General features: G+C 62.1%; 1 protein-coding gene across 12 annotated transcripts in view; it reads right to left on the bottom strand.

Moving 5' to 3' along the window:
- CBFA2T3 (CBFA2/RUNX1 partner transcriptional co-repressor 3) overlaps positions 1 to 15,856 on the bottom strand; it is a 75,104-nt gene that overhangs the window by 45,984 nt on the left and 13,264 nt on the right. For 4 of the 12 annotated variants that reach the window (XM_021093636.2, XM_084959298.1, XM_084959299.1 and 1 more), the window contains exon 1: positions 4,864 to 4,950. The exons of 5 other annotated variants lie outside the window; for them this stretch is intronic. The gene's annotated coding sequence lies outside the window, so the exon portion shown is untranslated. Of the gene's footprint in view, positions 1 to 3,691; positions 3,821 to 3,883; positions 4,027 to 4,863; positions 4,951 to 15,856 lie in introns of those variants that run through there. 3 more of the 12 variants (XM_021093640.2, XM_021093637.2, XM_084959296.1) reach the window with 3 other exon arrangements.

Genomic DNA, 15,856 nt, shown 5'->3' with positions numbered 1-15,856 from the left:
CCGGAGACGTCTTCCTTATTGCAGCCAAGTGCGTCTCAGCTTCCCTTCCACTGACAGCTGGCTCACCGCGCGGTTCCAGGACGACAAAAGAGAAGGCCCGCTTCTGTTTTATGGCTGCAGGAAACGGCTGCACACAGCACGCCCTCCGGGGCTCCACCCAGCGCGGCACCCCCGCCCCGGGGCTGTGAATGCAGAAGCGCGAACTGGGGGCCCAGGTCTCCCCACGTTCCTCACCCTGAGCTCCCGCCCCAGCACCTCGCCTGGGTCTCTCCACCGAGGCTACGAGGGGGACGTCCAGCCCCAGAATTTCGTTCCAGACGAAAAGCCCATGTTGGCATCTGTGTCCTTGGCTTGGGGACCCTGCTCTCTGCACTGCCACATCCAGGCCACACCAAGCAGAGTCCCGGCCTCGGAGCCACAGGGCAGAGAAATCAGGTGCCCCGTTTGCCCAGAAGTCTGGGAGCCTGATGCCCAGAAAGGACTTGGAGGTGTGGTCCACTGTCTCCAAGTCCTGGGGTGACCCGGAGCCTCAGGGCCGGGCCGGCGAGCACTGATGCCCAGAACACGCAGCGTGGTGCCCGCTCAGTCTGGCCCCGACACCGCTGACCCAGTCTCCCAGGACACGGTCCAAAGAGGAGCCTGGGCCAGTGGCTCTGAGCTGCCCCCAGTGGGCGTGGGCCCTCAAAGGCCACAGCCCAGAGGGACAGCTACCCATCCCAAGCTTCGGGCCTCCTCTGCCCCTCCCCCAGACACACAGGCTCAAGGCAGGAGGACGCCCGATACGGGGGGGCTCTAAGTGAGCACGCCTGCAGCCCCCACACTGGCCGTCTGCAGTCTGATCGTGGTGGAAAGCTCCAGCAGCCTGTCCTGGCTCCGTCTGCGAGGGTGGCACCTGCCTCTGGTGAACTGCTCCTGGCCTCAGTGGCCCCGGCTGGAGAATGGAAGAGCCAGGACGCCCACCTTCAGGGTTGCCCCGAGGTCAAAGGAGGAAGCAGCTGCCACAGGCGTGTGAGCTTCTCTCGGTGCCACCTTATCATCTCCCTACCCCCTGCCTGCAATGACGGTCCCTGAAGCAGCAAAGGGCGACAAGAGCCTTCCTGGACCAGTTTCGTCTGGGAGCTACAACTGTGGCCACGTTCCAGCATTTACAAGTTAGAGAGTTCGGCCGGCCCACCTCCACCCCTCAGGTCTGGGGGGCAGCACCAGCTGCCCAAGAGCAATGCCACATGGAGACACCCGGTCACAACAGCCAGACAACATCCAGTGGCTGCTAGAGGGCCTTGGATGACAACCACCCCCCTCCCAGGGTGGTGGGGGGAGGGGCTGCCCTGAGCGTCCTTGACCCAGAGAGGGCGCGGTGCCCTCCCTCCCCAGCCCTGATCCCAGGCGGCCCCGGCCCCAGGTGACGCCACTGCCTGATGTCAGTCACAACTGCTTCCCACGTGCCTGAGGCTGCACGCAGGTGAGGGCTCTGCCACCTGGGGCCTTGTCAGCAGCCAGCAGGTGTGGGAGGAACGCTGGCAGGGCGAGGGCCACAGACAAAGGGAGGCCAGGCAGCCGCTGCTGATGGGACAGAAGCAAGGGCCGCACTCGGGCCTGGAAGCCCCTGCGGGATGGGCAGCCTGCAACTCCCTGGGCATCAGTGAAACCCGAACGTCCCACCATCCGGCAGGCTGTCCCCAGACCTGGACAGTGAGCGAGAGCGCAGTGTGCGGCTGCGCAGAGGGCCTGGCCCCCGGGAGACCAGCCACTCTCGGGTGGGACCCGTGCAGCAGTCAGGGTGCAGCTGCCCCTGGGAACACCCCTTCCCTCCCAGGGCGCCACTAATTAAGCACCTACTGTGTGCCAGCTCTTCTCCAGGCCCACGTCCTGGATTCCAAACACACACACACTGACCGGCGAGGGAATTCGGAAGAATCCAATTCACCCACCCTCCCCCGTTGCCCAGACCCGCGCTCCAAGCTGGCCCCCGCGGCAGCCCTGCTGGCTTGGAGCTTCTGGATTAGTGACCAGGCCTGCCGGCGTCTCCAGATCCTTGCGTAGGAAGGAAAATTAATTTCTTCCAGTCATGCAGAAATGAAAGTACGTGGGGCCAAATCGGAGCGATTTCCTGGAGGTGGTAACCTGATTTACTGGGATAACCCAGGGACAGAGGCCGGGCTGGTGGGTGGCCCGAGGCAGCCCCAGAGGGCCCTGGAGGAAGGCGTCCCCTCGGACCCTCCAGCTTGCCGGCCCTAGCTGGGCTTCTGAGCAACCCGGTACCATGTCGCTTCCTGCCACCAAACACAGATCAAGGCACCTCCAGAGAGAGCAGGATTCCGCCAGAAAATGAGGCCTAGTGGGTCTCCCCCTCCCCAGCCTGCCAGCTCCCGGGGGCACGGCGCGCCCACCTGTCCCCGTGCTCAGCATCCCACCCTCTCTTCCTTCCGTCCGACCAGAGCGGCCTGGCAAGAGGGAGCGGGCTGTCGGCTGCACAGCACAGAACCCACTGCCTCCCGGGCCCCCCATCTAGAGGACAGAAGGCGGAGGTGCGGTGACAGAGCGAGACCCCAGCGCCTGTCACACGGCCAACCCTCAAGGCAGGCACCCAGGAGTGTGGCAGAGCCTTCCTGCCCCTGCCCAAGAAGGGTCGCCGGAGTCTGCCTGGCGTTCAGGGCGGGAGCAGGCAGACCCCCTGGGGCCCAGCCTCAAGAAGTTTCTCAAATCTTGTGGCAACTATCAAGAGCGACGCAGGGACAGAGAAAACAGCTGCCTCCCTTTGTCCCGGCCACAACCCGTCCTCTGAGGGCGGCCACCCTGGGAACCTCCTGTTTCTGGGTCCAGGAAACACACGCCCAGTTAGACGTAATGGTTTGGCGTCCTGGCCACGGGTCAAAGTCGGGCCCTGACGGTTGCTCAGAACCCCCACCGAAGCACAAGCTCTCGGTTCTCAAGGGAAACAGTTCCCTCCCTGGCCTCTGGAACAGGCCTGAGGTCCGCCAGCCTCAGGCCAAGGCGGGGGGGAATAGTTTGTTTTGGGGGGCGGTGGCAAGGGTCTGCCCACCCCTGTGAGGGGGCTCGCGGTTCCCATGGGCCGGGCGGAGGGACAGCCTGGGGCTGTGTGTTCTGAGCCGAGGGCTGGAGAGCGTGCCTGGCCACCAGCCCCGCTGCCTTCTGCTCCACGTAACCCGGTCTAGAGCTGAATTTCCAGCCATCTGGCCCTCCCCGCCGTTCCCACAGCCTGGCTCCCGGCCTGCCCAACATGCAGATGGACGGTCCCCAAAGCCTGTGAGCAGAGCCACGGCCACCGGGCTGCGCCCACCGCCCCCCAGGCTGTCAAGACCCATTTCTGCTGTTTAAGACCTGCTCCGCCCCCCCAGAGAGAGGGCGGGACCCCCGGGGATCTCTGGGCAGACTTCAAGCTGAAAAATGCTGAACTGCTGCTGCGCTGAGCAGCCTGTCCAGGGACCAAAACAAGAGGGGGAGGGGCTAGAGGGAGCTCTGGCCCTCCTCCCCAGCCTGGCCACAGGCGCCCCCACCCCTCCGACGGTCACACTCTGTTGCCCCCCCACCAGTGCCCTGTCACCTGGCCGGGGTCTCTTTGTGGGGAAGCACCGGCACCGCAGGGGAACCTGCAGGACTCCCCACCTTTGGCACGAAGGTCCCACCTTAGGTCTGACCACACCCCCCACCAAAGTCCAGCTCCGCTCACCTGGGGGGTGGTAGCGGGTGGGCGCTGGGTGGGCTGGCCCCACCCGCTGTGGGCTCCAACTTTGCAAAGTGGGGAGGGGATGCTGGGGCGGCCCCTGCACTCAGGGCGGCTTCAAGGAAACCCCGGGACAGCAGCCGCGGGTGGAGCGGGGGTGACAGCGGCGGCAGCGCGCGGGACGGATGGGGCACTCACGGTCCGGAGGTCCGGGGACGGATGAGAGGCGATCGCGCTCTCGCGAAGTGGCTTCTCCTTGCAACTCGGTGCCTGCCTCCGGAACTTGGGGGCAATCCGCGCGCTGTCTTCTCGCGCCGCGCCACGCTCAGGCGCGAGGAGGGGCTGGGGCGCGCGGGGCGGCCGCCTGGCCCATACCCGGGCTGGACTCCGGCCGCTCGCTCCGCCCGCCGGGCCGCCCGCGCGGGAACAAAGCGCGCCCGCCGCCCCGGGCGGTCTCCGGCCTCCGCCGCCCGCGCCCGGTCCAGCCGCCGCGCCTCAGGCTCGCGGGCTCCGGCTCCGGCTGCCGCGCGCTCGCCCGAGCGTCTCACGGGGCCCCGCGGCCCCCGCCCCGCGCGCCCCGCCTCCGCCTCGTGCCCCCCGCCGCCGCCGCCGCCGCCGCCGCTGCGCCACCTGCCACCCGCTCGGCGCCCATGGCGCTCAGCTCCCCCCGGGGCGCGGGCCGTGGAGAGGGGCCCGGGCTCCGTGCGGGGCCGGCGCGGGAGAGGGGCTCCGCCCGCCGCCGCCCAACGCCCAGGGCCGCCCCCGCCGTCCCAGCCACGCGGGCGGCCGCGGACCCCCGGACGCGCCCTGAGAACTCGGCCGAGGGCGCAGCTGGCGGCCCGGGGCGCGAGCGCACGTGTGGGGGCTGCGCGGGCGGATGGGAGCGGGGCGCCGGGGCGGGAGCGCGAGGGCAGCGGGGACAGAGACGCGCGCCGCTCTGTGAGCAGGGATGCCCGCGAGGGTAGCGGCGAAGCGGGGCGGGAGCGGAGAGTGCGGGAGCGCGGGGCGCCGTGGGCGGGAAGCGCGGGCTTTCCGGGCGCGGCGCGGGTGCGGTGCAGGGAGCCCGGGGGGCGCGCCTGGCCGGCCCCTCGCCCGCGCCCACCCCTGCCAGCTCTGCAGGCCGCGCCCTGGGCGGGAGGGAGGGGCCCGGAGCTGAGCGCGCCGCCGCGCACACCCACCTCAGAGCAGTCGGCGGGCGCCCGCCTCGCAGTTTCAGAGCCGCGGTGTCTGGCGTCCCGGCGGGAGGCGAGCCGCAGGCGCCCCTCCTCCGGCCGCCGCGCCCCCCACCCCCGCCCGCCGCGTGGGCCCGGCCGGGCCGGGGCCACCTCCGCGCTCGGCCGGCAGGGGGCGCCCTCCTCCCGCGCCCTGCACCGCGCGCCCGTGCGGCCTGAGCCCGGCTCTGACCCAGTAACCCAGGCTGCCGGCTCACTGCCTCTGGCCCCGGGTGCTTGCGCGCGCTCTGCCCGTGTCCGCACCCCGTCCGTTTAGGGTCAGCCTGCAGGTTTGCCCGCGCCGCTGCCCTGGCCTCTGCGCGCGCCGCTTCTCTCTTCGCTGCCTGCCGCCCTCGCCCTACCTGGCTACCTGCGCCCACTTTGCCACGTTCCTTAAAGTGCTTTGTGGCATATCTGATGTATTTGCCCGGTTGGTACGTGTTAGTAAAATCGGCGCCTTTTCCCTTCCTCCCCCCCCCCCCCAGCCCACACAGGCTGTTTCTTGGAGACAAACCGGGATCCCAGGGCCACGGTCTTAGGAGACGGAGGGGTCAGAACTTCAGAACGGTAGGGCCCTGATTTGCATCTCATTTGGCATAAATGTGCATGTGAAGGTCCAAGGTCCCCAATTCCCAAGTACAAAACACAGCAATGCCAAGAAATAGTCTCCTTGGCTGAGCCCTGCCTACTGGCGGGAGCCGGGCAGAGGACCCCCATGGCAACACAGGGCAAGGCTCTGGGAGGGGCACCCCCACCCCTTCGCAGCCACGCCCAGGGGCACTGGGGGGGGTGTCTGTCAGCTGGGTCACCAACTAGTCACGTGGCCCCAGCCAGTCCCTTGACCTTCTGGGCCTCCGTCCTTGTGGAAACAAGAGGGCGTGGTGAAGGATTACGTGGACCACAGGTGTCTGGCATCTACCAGCCCCGGTTTTCACCATCTGCTCAGGTGTGGACTCCTCCCGTCCTGGGGGAAGAGCAGAGGGTCCTGAGCCCGTTTCGCAGAAGAGTGTGGATCTGAAAGCAGCTGACCCAAACTTTATACACCAGGGTTTATTGACACCAACCCCCTTACTTCATGGACCAAGAAGCGCCATCGATTCTAAGATGCACCTTCATTTCATGCGCCTTTAAGAAGGGGGAACACTCCCTGTTATAATCCCTAAGGTGCTCTTAGATTTCAGAGATGTCAACATGCAAACACGCAGGCCAGGTGGGACAATGGGCAGCAAACAGCCTGAAGCCAGCCTCAGGAGCCACTGAATTCCCCGACAAACAGCATGTTGTCAGTTCCTTGTGTTCAGTTACCAATTGCAAAGTCACTGATTTAAGCAGGGTGCTGAAAACCACTGGAGACACAGATCCCAAAACAGCGAGCCTAAAACTGCACTCATCAAAGACCAAGCTGCAGGCCTGAGGCCCTTGGTCCCTCCCCATTTGGGAGGACTGAGTGGGTCAGACAGCCGGCCAGGCCCCTCAGGCCACATCAGAGGCAGGGTGGTAGCTGCGGCCTTGAGAAGGGCTTGCCCAGGGCAGGCGTAGAGACCAGCAGTATCTCTGGAAGCCCCATTCTACAGGTGGCGGGAGGGAGGCTCCCCGTGAGTGGAGGCTGAAGGCCTCACTGACTCCCCTCTCGTGCCCCTGTTGCCTCCCGTGGGCTGGTGTCTCATGCTGGAAACAGCCTGAGCCCAACTCCTGGGTCTTCGGCAGACCTGGACCCCAGCAGGCCAGCTCGGCCCAGGCGTCCAGGCCATCAGCCACTGCAGACGACTCGTCTTTAAAAAGGATTCTTAGCAATGACAGACTGGCTCAAACATGTATCAGTTACGCCGAAAAATCTTCAGTGGACGTTTAAATGGCTGCCGAGAGTATAAAATCTGCCGTACTGTAAGTATGGATATTTCTAAATAGAAGAGTGGCTGATGGGCTAGAAAGGATAGCTTTTTAATTTTTTTTAAAATTCTGTTGGTTTTTTTTAACTTTTAATTTTTTTAATGGCCACACAATAGCATTTTGAAAGCCATCATTAATCCATTTAAAAGGACACAAACAGGGAGTTCCCTGGTGGTCTAGGGGTTAGGATTCTCGCTTTCACAGCTGTGGCCTGGCTTTGATCCTTGGTCTGGGAACCGAGATCCCACATCAAGCTGCTGCACTGCGTGGCCAAAAAAAAAAAAAAAAAAAAAAAAAAAATCATAGAAAAAAAAAAACCCACAAACTTGCCTGTAACATCTGAATTTCCACACAGCTCCCTAGTTGACACAATGAGCTTTCAACACCCTAAGCAAAACTGGGTAAGTTGGACTTAAACGATTTAAAATTGAAAACTTCTGTTCTGTGGAAGGCACTATGAGGAGTGAAAAGACAGGAGTTCCCTTCGGGGCGCAGCGGAAACGAGTCCGACTAGGAACCATGAGGTTGTGGGTTTGATTCCTGGCCTCGCTCCGTGGGTGAAGGATCCGGCGTTGCCGTGAGCTGTGGCGCAGGTCGCAGAGGCGGCTCGGATCTGGTGTGGCCGTGGCTGTGGTGCAGGCCGGCAGCTACAGCTCTGATCAGACTCCTAGTCTGGGAACCTCCGCATGCCATGGGTGCGGCCCTCAAAAGCAAAAAAAAAGAAGACAAAACAAAGACAAGACAAGCCGCAGAGTGGGAGAAGCTACTCGCCAAACACACGCCTCGTCGAAAACTCTTCTCGGAAATGTATGAAGCCTCTTCTCTGACGCCTGGGTTTCCACCCGGCTCCTGCCTCCACGGACCAGCCGTTTCCATTCCACCCGGTAGAATTTTGCCCTAGTGTATTTTTAGTTTAGCTTCTCCTGTCGCACCGAGCTGTGTAAAAATGCTGGAATGTCAAGAGTTAAGCATGTCCTTGTGTGCAAGTTTGTCCCCTGGATTCAGTGGTCGTTATACTTAGTGGACTGCAACTGGTCCACAGATGTGAATTTCTTACAGATCGTGAGAATTATCAAGCATAAAAAGTACATTTCTATTAGAAATGCCTCCCCTAAAAAGAGGATGGACAGATTTTTTTTGAGTAGTGTGTGTATCCACGCATAAATATTACTTATTTCCAGGAAAAGAGTTCTGCCTTGACCCCATTCCTATTGTGGGTTTTTAACATGAAAACGGGAGAAACTCCACTCACGCAGGTAAACATCAGGATGACGGGTCAGTGCGCTCTAGTGACCTTCTTCTGACAGGTGTCTGGACCACGAGGTGACCAGTCATAGGATGATTTCAAGGACTGTGAGCAGACAAGTCCACAGTCCTTCAATTTTCTTGCCAGGACTGGAAAGCACAGAATTGCAGGGGCTACGTTTGCTGCCAGTGGGGAGCTGGCGCTGGGGAGTCATGGGTGGGCCCAGGCTGGGAGAAGCTGGCCTTTTGGGGGCAATGAGGGAAGGTGACTGTACGGGGGGAGCAGGCAGAGGGGGCCACGGATGGGCCCAGGTGGCAGTGTCCTGCCCTCGCCGTCAGCTGAGGCGGGCGTGGGCACCAGGTTCTGGGGCTTTAGGTTGACCTCTAAGACAGAAAAACCTAAAGCAGAGAGACGCGGGAAAGCTTCCCAGCCCTGGGGGCATGTCTGGCCTCCCCTCGCCCCCACCTCCTGGCCCCTCACCCAAGACTGACCTGACCTGGATCCAGGGCTGGCTCCTCCAGCAGAGAGGAGGCACATCCAGAGCCCCAGGCAGAGACACCCCAGGAAGGCCAAGGGGGCAGAGGCTGTGAGATCACCCTGTCCACCTGGCCTCAGTGCTAAGGTGAGGTTGCCCAGGGAGTGCACTGCACCAACTAACGGGCAGGTCTGCCAATCACAAGGGGCCCCTACCCACCTCATCTGAATTACCTTCTTGGGGTGTCCATGGGGAACCCTGCCTGCCTGGGCCTCCGGCCCACCACCCCACCCCTCACTTACCCCTCTTGCTCACGAGTACAGCCCCCGCTTGGTTTGGGTCTCCATCCTAAACATCCCTACGAGAGCTACCCCAGGTTACCTCCCAGCCCTGGACCCTGCCTGGCCGGCCCAGCCCATCTGCCCGCTCAGAAAGAAGCACATGGGCACGTGATCCCACCCAGCCAATGACGTGTGGGGAGATGGGATTCTGGAGACTTCCGGTTCCCATGTGACAAAAGGAAGCTGCCGTCTCCCCACTCTTGGCGCTGAGCTTTCTGGAGGTGGCCCCGAACCTGCCCTTACCCAGTGGCCAGCACCCTGCGGAAGACGCTGGCATGACGGGGGGCAGATGGATGGGAGGGGTGGGGAGAGCTGCTGGAACAACCATCTCTAAAACCCAGGTGGCTTCTGGAATGGCTGCTTTGATAATACAATTCCTTATTGTTCCAGCTGGTTTTAACGGAGTCCCTTTCTTGCAACCAAAGCTTCCTACCTATTGGCCTTCCTTCCCAGGGGTCCTGGTCTCAGCCACGGGGTGGGGGTGGGGGTGGGGGTGGGGGGGTGGGGGAGGGCAGCTCCCTCCATGAGGAGCGTCTTAAATTTAAAACACCTAAGAATCACCTGGAAGGCTTACGAAAGTGAAGGCTCAGGCCAGGCAGGTGCTGAGGGGCGGAATTTCAGGGGCACCAAACCCCCTCAGAATTCGTGATAAATCACACTTTCACTCAACATTTGAAAATATTGGAATAACTGGCAAAAATTCATTAGCGCAAGATAGCAAAACTTTAAATACGGGCAGGACTGCCATTCCTGATTTCTCCCTCTGGAGGGTCTCCAAGCCCGGCCGGGCTCCGCTCCCACCTGGGGCCTGAAGGGTTCGAAGGCCCAGGACCCTGCATGGCACAGTCGCCAGCCTGCCCTTCCCGTCCCATGATTCTGAGGGGTCCAAGGCCACCTTCTGGGAAACAGGACCCCAAAGCATGTCTCAGGTCACTCAGAGGCAGCCACCTGGGTGCCCAGGCCAGCTCTGCAGGTGGGCTCGGCCCCACAGGTGAGAGCAGGCTAGTCACCTACCTGGATTCTGGGAGTGGGAGGAGGCTCTGGGCGGTGAAACGCTTTGTGCTGGGGCAGGGTGTGAACCACTTATTTGGTTTCCTTGAGGGGAACAGGGTCAAGGGCGGGAGGCCGGGCGGGGGAGTGGGAGTGAGTCCCGGAGTGACTGAACCAGGAAACGCAGCTGTCCCTGGGGGGCCAGAGAGGACATGCATTTCTGTGGCAGCTCCTGTCCCTTCTGGTGGGGCTGCTCCAGGGACCTCCACTCCCGGCTGTGTCCTCACAGATGAGGGTGGGGGGCTGGTGGTTGGGAGGCAGTGGGTGTGCCCAGAAGAGGGGGGCAAGGGATGTGGGTGGGGCATGGCAGTGGGTGGGGACTAGGGGTATGGGCAGGACTAAGAATGTGGGCGCCACCCCCCCCCACCCCGAACGCCAGCACTGAGGATGTGGGCGGGGCCCAAGGACAGCTGCCAGCTGGGCAGAGACTGGACAGACCCCTCCCAGGGTGGATTCCCTGTTCCTCCGCGGGGCTCTTCCATCTGCTCAGGACTCCTCAGAATCCCGGAGTCCCGGGAGAAGCCTCTGGGGGCCCCAACCCTTGATTCCAGGTTATTTGTTCTCATCCATGCCCAAGCTTTAGTGAGCAAGGCCAAAGAATCAGAATGGCCATCACGTGGTGAGCACTGTGAAGGTGAGTTCTCTGGGCAAGGCCGTCCATGAGCCTGTGTGCAAAGCCAGGCAGCTACAGTCCCCGTTCCAGGATGGCCAAATGCCACCTGGCCAGGTAGCCTCAGGGGAGCTCTCCCTGGAGAGCGGGCAGCCACCTGGCGTCCCACCTGTGCAGGCGCTCTGCTGGGTGCTCACACAGGCTCTCCTGCAAGCCCCGGAACAAGCCCCGTGGGAGGTCATGAACCAACTTTCTGCAGACGAGGAGACCCAGGCCCAAGGGGACCGAGAACGTGCAGGGGGTGTTGGGCTGGTGGTTGAGGGCCGTGCTCCCGCCCCCCAGCCTACACCCCTCTGTGCCGCCAGTCCTCCCGGCTTGCTTCTGCCCTGTTATCTGGCTGCTCACACCCTGCCACCTCCCCGCCTGCCCGTCTACCAGCGTGGCCACACCATGGGTGACGTCGCAGGAAGGATGGCCCATCTGCTTCCACACTGCAGGGAGGAATCAAGAATGGGGTGGCCCCTGAGGGGCTGGTGCTGCCGGGAGACCCAGGAAGACCCAGACGCAGCTCAGGCCTGCCCGGCGCAGGACCGCAGCAGGGCCGCACAGTGCAAGGCAGGCACCGGACACACGTTCCCCGCAGCAGTTTCCCTGCACCCAGCTCTCCAAGGGGTCCTGGATGAGGGTGGAAAAGGAAGGTTTCCAGACTTTCACTCAGCTCATTGCCCCAGGCCCAAGGCTGTGGGGAAACACAGACCCGCACCGGTGATCAGACTGTGGACGAAAGCGCAGCGACGGCTCCTACCCTGGCGAAGTCCAGGGCCGGCAAGGGTGCAAGAAAGCAGGCCGCTGATCGCTGTGTCACAGGGCATGGCAACAGCACCAAGAGCCATAGCCAGGCCCTGCACCTCCTTCGCTGAGCTCTGTCCACCAAAGAAGCTGATCGCACGCACATGGCTAAACAGCAGAGAAAGGCAGAAGCGCCTCAAAGCCCACCTGCAGGCCATGGTTGGGGGGACCCTAGATACTGTAGCTCTGCCTGCCAAGGGGCCGACGGCTAACGCGTGCTGCATGGCAGGTGCAGAGGGCAGAACTTGGATGTGGGGGCGGGGGCCCAGGAAGGGGCTGGAGGGGACACGTGCCTGCTCCACGCTCCCAGCGGGCATCCCTGGGCTGTGAGAAGCCGTCCTTGGCCCCTTCCTGCTTCCCCAATGCTGATTTTTCTGTTGTTTCTGCCCCTGAGGGGTCCTCCCTGTGACCCCCGGCACTCGTCCTGCCTCCTTCCCACTCCAACCCGACGGAAGGGAGTTCCTGAGCTCGCTGGGCCCTGGCTTTCTCTGCCGACGGCTGAGGACAGCTCTGCATCTGCCCAGGGGCCGAGCCCCCGTCCAGTCTCTCCTGTCTTCACTCAGTTTCGGGGGAAATCAGGCCAAGCAGGCAAAACGACCTGCGTGAAAACGGCCCCTGTGCACATTCGAAGCAAAGCCAGCGGGACTGAGGGGGTGCGAGGCCCCCGGGGAGGGGCACACGCTCCACCACGTGTAGGCCAACAAGGGGTGGTCCCGTTTCAGGGAAAAAGGACACATTCCTCACTTTATTTGGAAAAATAAACTCCAATAATATTAAATATTACTACTGGAGTTGATTTATCTATTTATTTGCTTTTTAGGGCTGCACCCGCAGCATATGGAGGTTCCCAGACTAGGGGTTGTATCAGAGCTACAGCCACTGACCTACACCACAGCCGCAGCAATGCCAGATCCGAGCCGCGTCTGCACCTACACCAGAGCTCACAGCAACACCGGATCCTTAACCCACTGAGCAAGGCCAGGGATGGAACCTGCAACCTCAGCATTCCTAGTCAGATTCGTTTCCATTGCGCCACGAAGGGACCTCCCTATTGGAGTTTATTTTAAAATGTGAACAACAGAGTGAAAGTATTAGAAGAAAAGACAGGTCATCTGAATAATATTTACTTGTAATGAAGGAAAGCCAGAAGCCTGGGACAAAAAGACAGACTTGGCTACATGGCATCAACATTGGCACCAAGAGACCATAAACAAGCCTGAAAGGGTGAAGACGGTAGGACAGGCCTGGGAGGCATGGGCGGGGGGTGGGGGGAACAAAGGGTCTCCAGCACCACGTGGGAGAATGACCACGAGGAGGTAGGAAGTGTAAACAAAGCAGAAATGAGCCAAGTGTATGAACAGACGCATTGCGAAGATCAAACACGAGAAACACGAGATTCCTTCACTTCCAGGGTTTTCCTCTAAAAACTCCTCTGAGCACAAGGTCCCTTTTCCCAGGGTCTGATGGTCCTGGCGGTCACTGTTCCAGGTGCCCACGGCTGACCACGAGGTGGCCCAGCCACCACGGCAGGGCTCCCACCCACCACGATGACACCATTTCACCACGGCAGCCCCAGGGCCAGGGTTTCACCCTGTGACCGTCAGCCACAGCCCACGGGTTTCTGACTCAGGCCCGGCCAGAGCAATATACTGTCTCCCGGGAATTTGGGGAGGGGCTCTGGGTTGTCTGCTCCCTCCCAGGCTGGCCCCAGCTCCTGGGGGCCAAGCAGAGCTTCTGGATGGAGTGGTCGGAACCCCTGGGGCCTTGTCTCCTCTGCACTGAGTCAGGGCTGACACATGTGACAATGCCTATCCCAGGAAATGCCTGTAAGAGCAAAATTCATAGCATGGGGGCAGGGGGCGGAGGCCTTCACCCAACGTCCGGGCCTGCGGAGCACTCTGGCCTTCCCTGGGGGCCTCGGGGGTCAGCTCTTTGGCCCCAGGATGCCCCTGCTGTCCCCAGAGCTTGGTCAGACCCTGGCCGTCAGTCCTGTTGGCGTCTGGGGGAGACAGGGAGACACAGATCGTTGCAGCTGCCCGGTACCTTGCTGCCCACCTCGGCCCCGTGAGGTCTGGACCTCCCGGCTTGTTGCCCTGCTTCGGCCTGGCACCTTAAACGCGGAGCGCAGAACGCGCAGCTCGCCCCCAGTCCCCGCCAGCCCGGGGCCCCCCTCCGAGGTTTTGTGCTGTTCCACCCAGAACCACAGCCACCTCTGGGATTGGGCCCCCAAGGCCATGGCCAAGGGCAGCTGCTGGTCAGCCCAGCTCAGGACAAATCTCTCGAAGGTCCAGAACTGTCACCCTCACCGAGTGTTCCGGAAGGTTCTAAAGCTCACAAGCTGTACCCAGGCTGCTCCTGGGGGCCTCTCGTCACAGCTGTCCTCCCCTCCTGAATGTCTGTCCCTACCGCCAGGCAGCCGGCCGGCCCTGTGGCCTCTCAGAGCTGGGGTGTATCTAGGAGGAGGCGCTGTGTGTGCGACACGGGCATTCGCCTCCCAAAGGGCGATGGCGCGTGTGACAGTCCCTCCCCCTCGTCCCCCGGAATCCTCACGCCAGGTCCGTGTGGCTGCTCTCAAGCCCAGGCCAGAGAGGGGCAGTAACTCGCCAACACGCCGCGTGTAGGTGATGGAGCTGGGTTCACACAGCGGAATAGGATTCGGCCAGAACGAGGAGGGAGCTCCTGATTCCCACTGCAACGGGAGGAGCTCGAAGACATCACGGGTGAGCAGCAGACACAAGGGCTGCGGGCCACACGGTCCCATTTATGGGAAGCTTCCAGAAGGGCAGGTCCACAGAGAAGGAAGAGCCGGGGTGGGGGTGGGGGTTAACTGCCAAGGGGCACAGTGATTCCCTTTTTTTTTTTTTTTTTTGGTCTTTTTGTCTTTTTAGGGCCACACCTGCGGCATATGGAGGTTCCCAGGCTAGGGGTTGAATCAGAGCTGCAGGTGCCAGGCTACACCACAGCCATAGCCACGCTAGATCCTTAACCCACTGAGCGATGCCAGGGATCGAACCCGCAACCTCACGTTTCCTAGTCGGATTCGTTTCCGCTGTGCCACGCTGGGACCTCCAGCACAGCGACTCTTTAGGGAAGATGAAAATGGTCTAAAATTAGATTGTAATTAGGGCCGCCCGGCTCTGTGAACAGACTGGAAACCACTAGAAACAGACTAGACATGTTCCATGGGTGACTTGTGTGCTGGGAGTTATCTCAAGAAAGCAGTTTTCAAATCAAGGCAGACCCAGAACCGAGGCACCTTCCCGAAGGGCGCGCCCTGCCCTGGCCCGGGGAGGGGCCGCGGGGAGCGCGATGGGACTGGGGCTCGGGGAAGCCAGGTCCCCGCGACAGTCAGAGAGGCAGGACTGGGTGCAGGCGTGTGGGAGGAAGACCTGAAATAGCTCTAAGAACCTGAAACTCCGGGGAGAAGTTGAGGGCGGTGTGGCCGCCCCGAATGGGGAACTGCTCGCCAGGGAAAGGAGAAGTTTGCCGGGGTGTCAGGGTGAAGCTGGGTGGGGATGGCGGTGGAGGTGGAGGGGACCAGATTCTCCAGGGGACACGCACGGCCCCAGCGCCCCTGCCCACCATGCGCCTCTTTGTGGAAGGGCCGCGAGAGTGGAGACGGAGAGACTCCTCTTCCCAAGACCAGAGACTGGGGCTGGGGGCGGGCGGCAGGCCCAGCCCGCCACCTCCCACCGCCCACTGCCTGCTGCCCGCTGCCCGCTGCCCTTGGAGGTGATGTGAGCTCACACCCCAGGCCGGGAGCCAGGACCCCACCCCACCCCATCCCTGCAGACTGCCCACCTTGCTTCCCTCTGAGCCCCACCCTCGTCGGCACCAGGTGCCCCTTTGTGAGCTGAGAGCCGTGCCCGGCACCACACAGGGCTGAGGGTTCGAGGTCCAGCAAGCCCTGCAGGACTGACGTACAGGGGGGAGGGGGCCAAGCCATTGATTAGGGTTGGGTCATTGCCACTGCAGGGCAGACCCTGTACAGGCTGAGGGCACACAGTAGGTGCTGTGACCACAGATGGGATCTGGTGGACGTGGGCACCTCCCCGTCCAGGGAGCTGGCCTGGAGTCACCGTGGCACTTGATGGTGGGTTTTCAGGGGCGGATGTGCCTCGAAGGAGTGTGGAGAGCTCAGAGCCTGAGTGGAGGCTGGCGGGCTGAGGCCGTGCATGGGGGTCTTCCAGGGACCTCAGCGTCCAGCTCTCATGGGGCCTGGAGGTGTCTAAGGGAAGGCGGGGGTGGTGTGGGCGTGCTGCCCTCCTTAGCTCAGGCGTGAGAGAGGGCACTCTGGGCACTGATGGATACGGTGCTGTGACCGCCAGAGGCCAGGACGGCAAGAGAGACGGAGGGAACCGAGGAAGGAGAGAGAAGGCGGGGATGAGAGTCCTGGGAATGCCTTGGAGCCCGCTTCTCGTCTCAGCAGCTTGGAAGGGGATGGCAAGGAAGTGGGAAAGGGAAATGCTGGCTTCTGGGACGGCGACGGAAGCAGAGCC

Source organism: Sus scrofa, chromosome 6, assembly GCF_054392235.1.
Source record: "Sus scrofa isolate SSC_HxYL_T2T_F1_AM1 chromosome 6, Sscrofa_HxYL_maternal_Yorkshire_Landrace_v2.0, whole genome shotgun sequence".
In the NCBI taxonomy this organism is placed as follows: domain Eukaryota; kingdom Metazoa; phylum Chordata; class Mammalia; order Artiodactyla; family Suidae; genus Sus; species Sus scrofa.
This window is presented reverse-complemented; position numbering and strand designations above follow the sequence as displayed.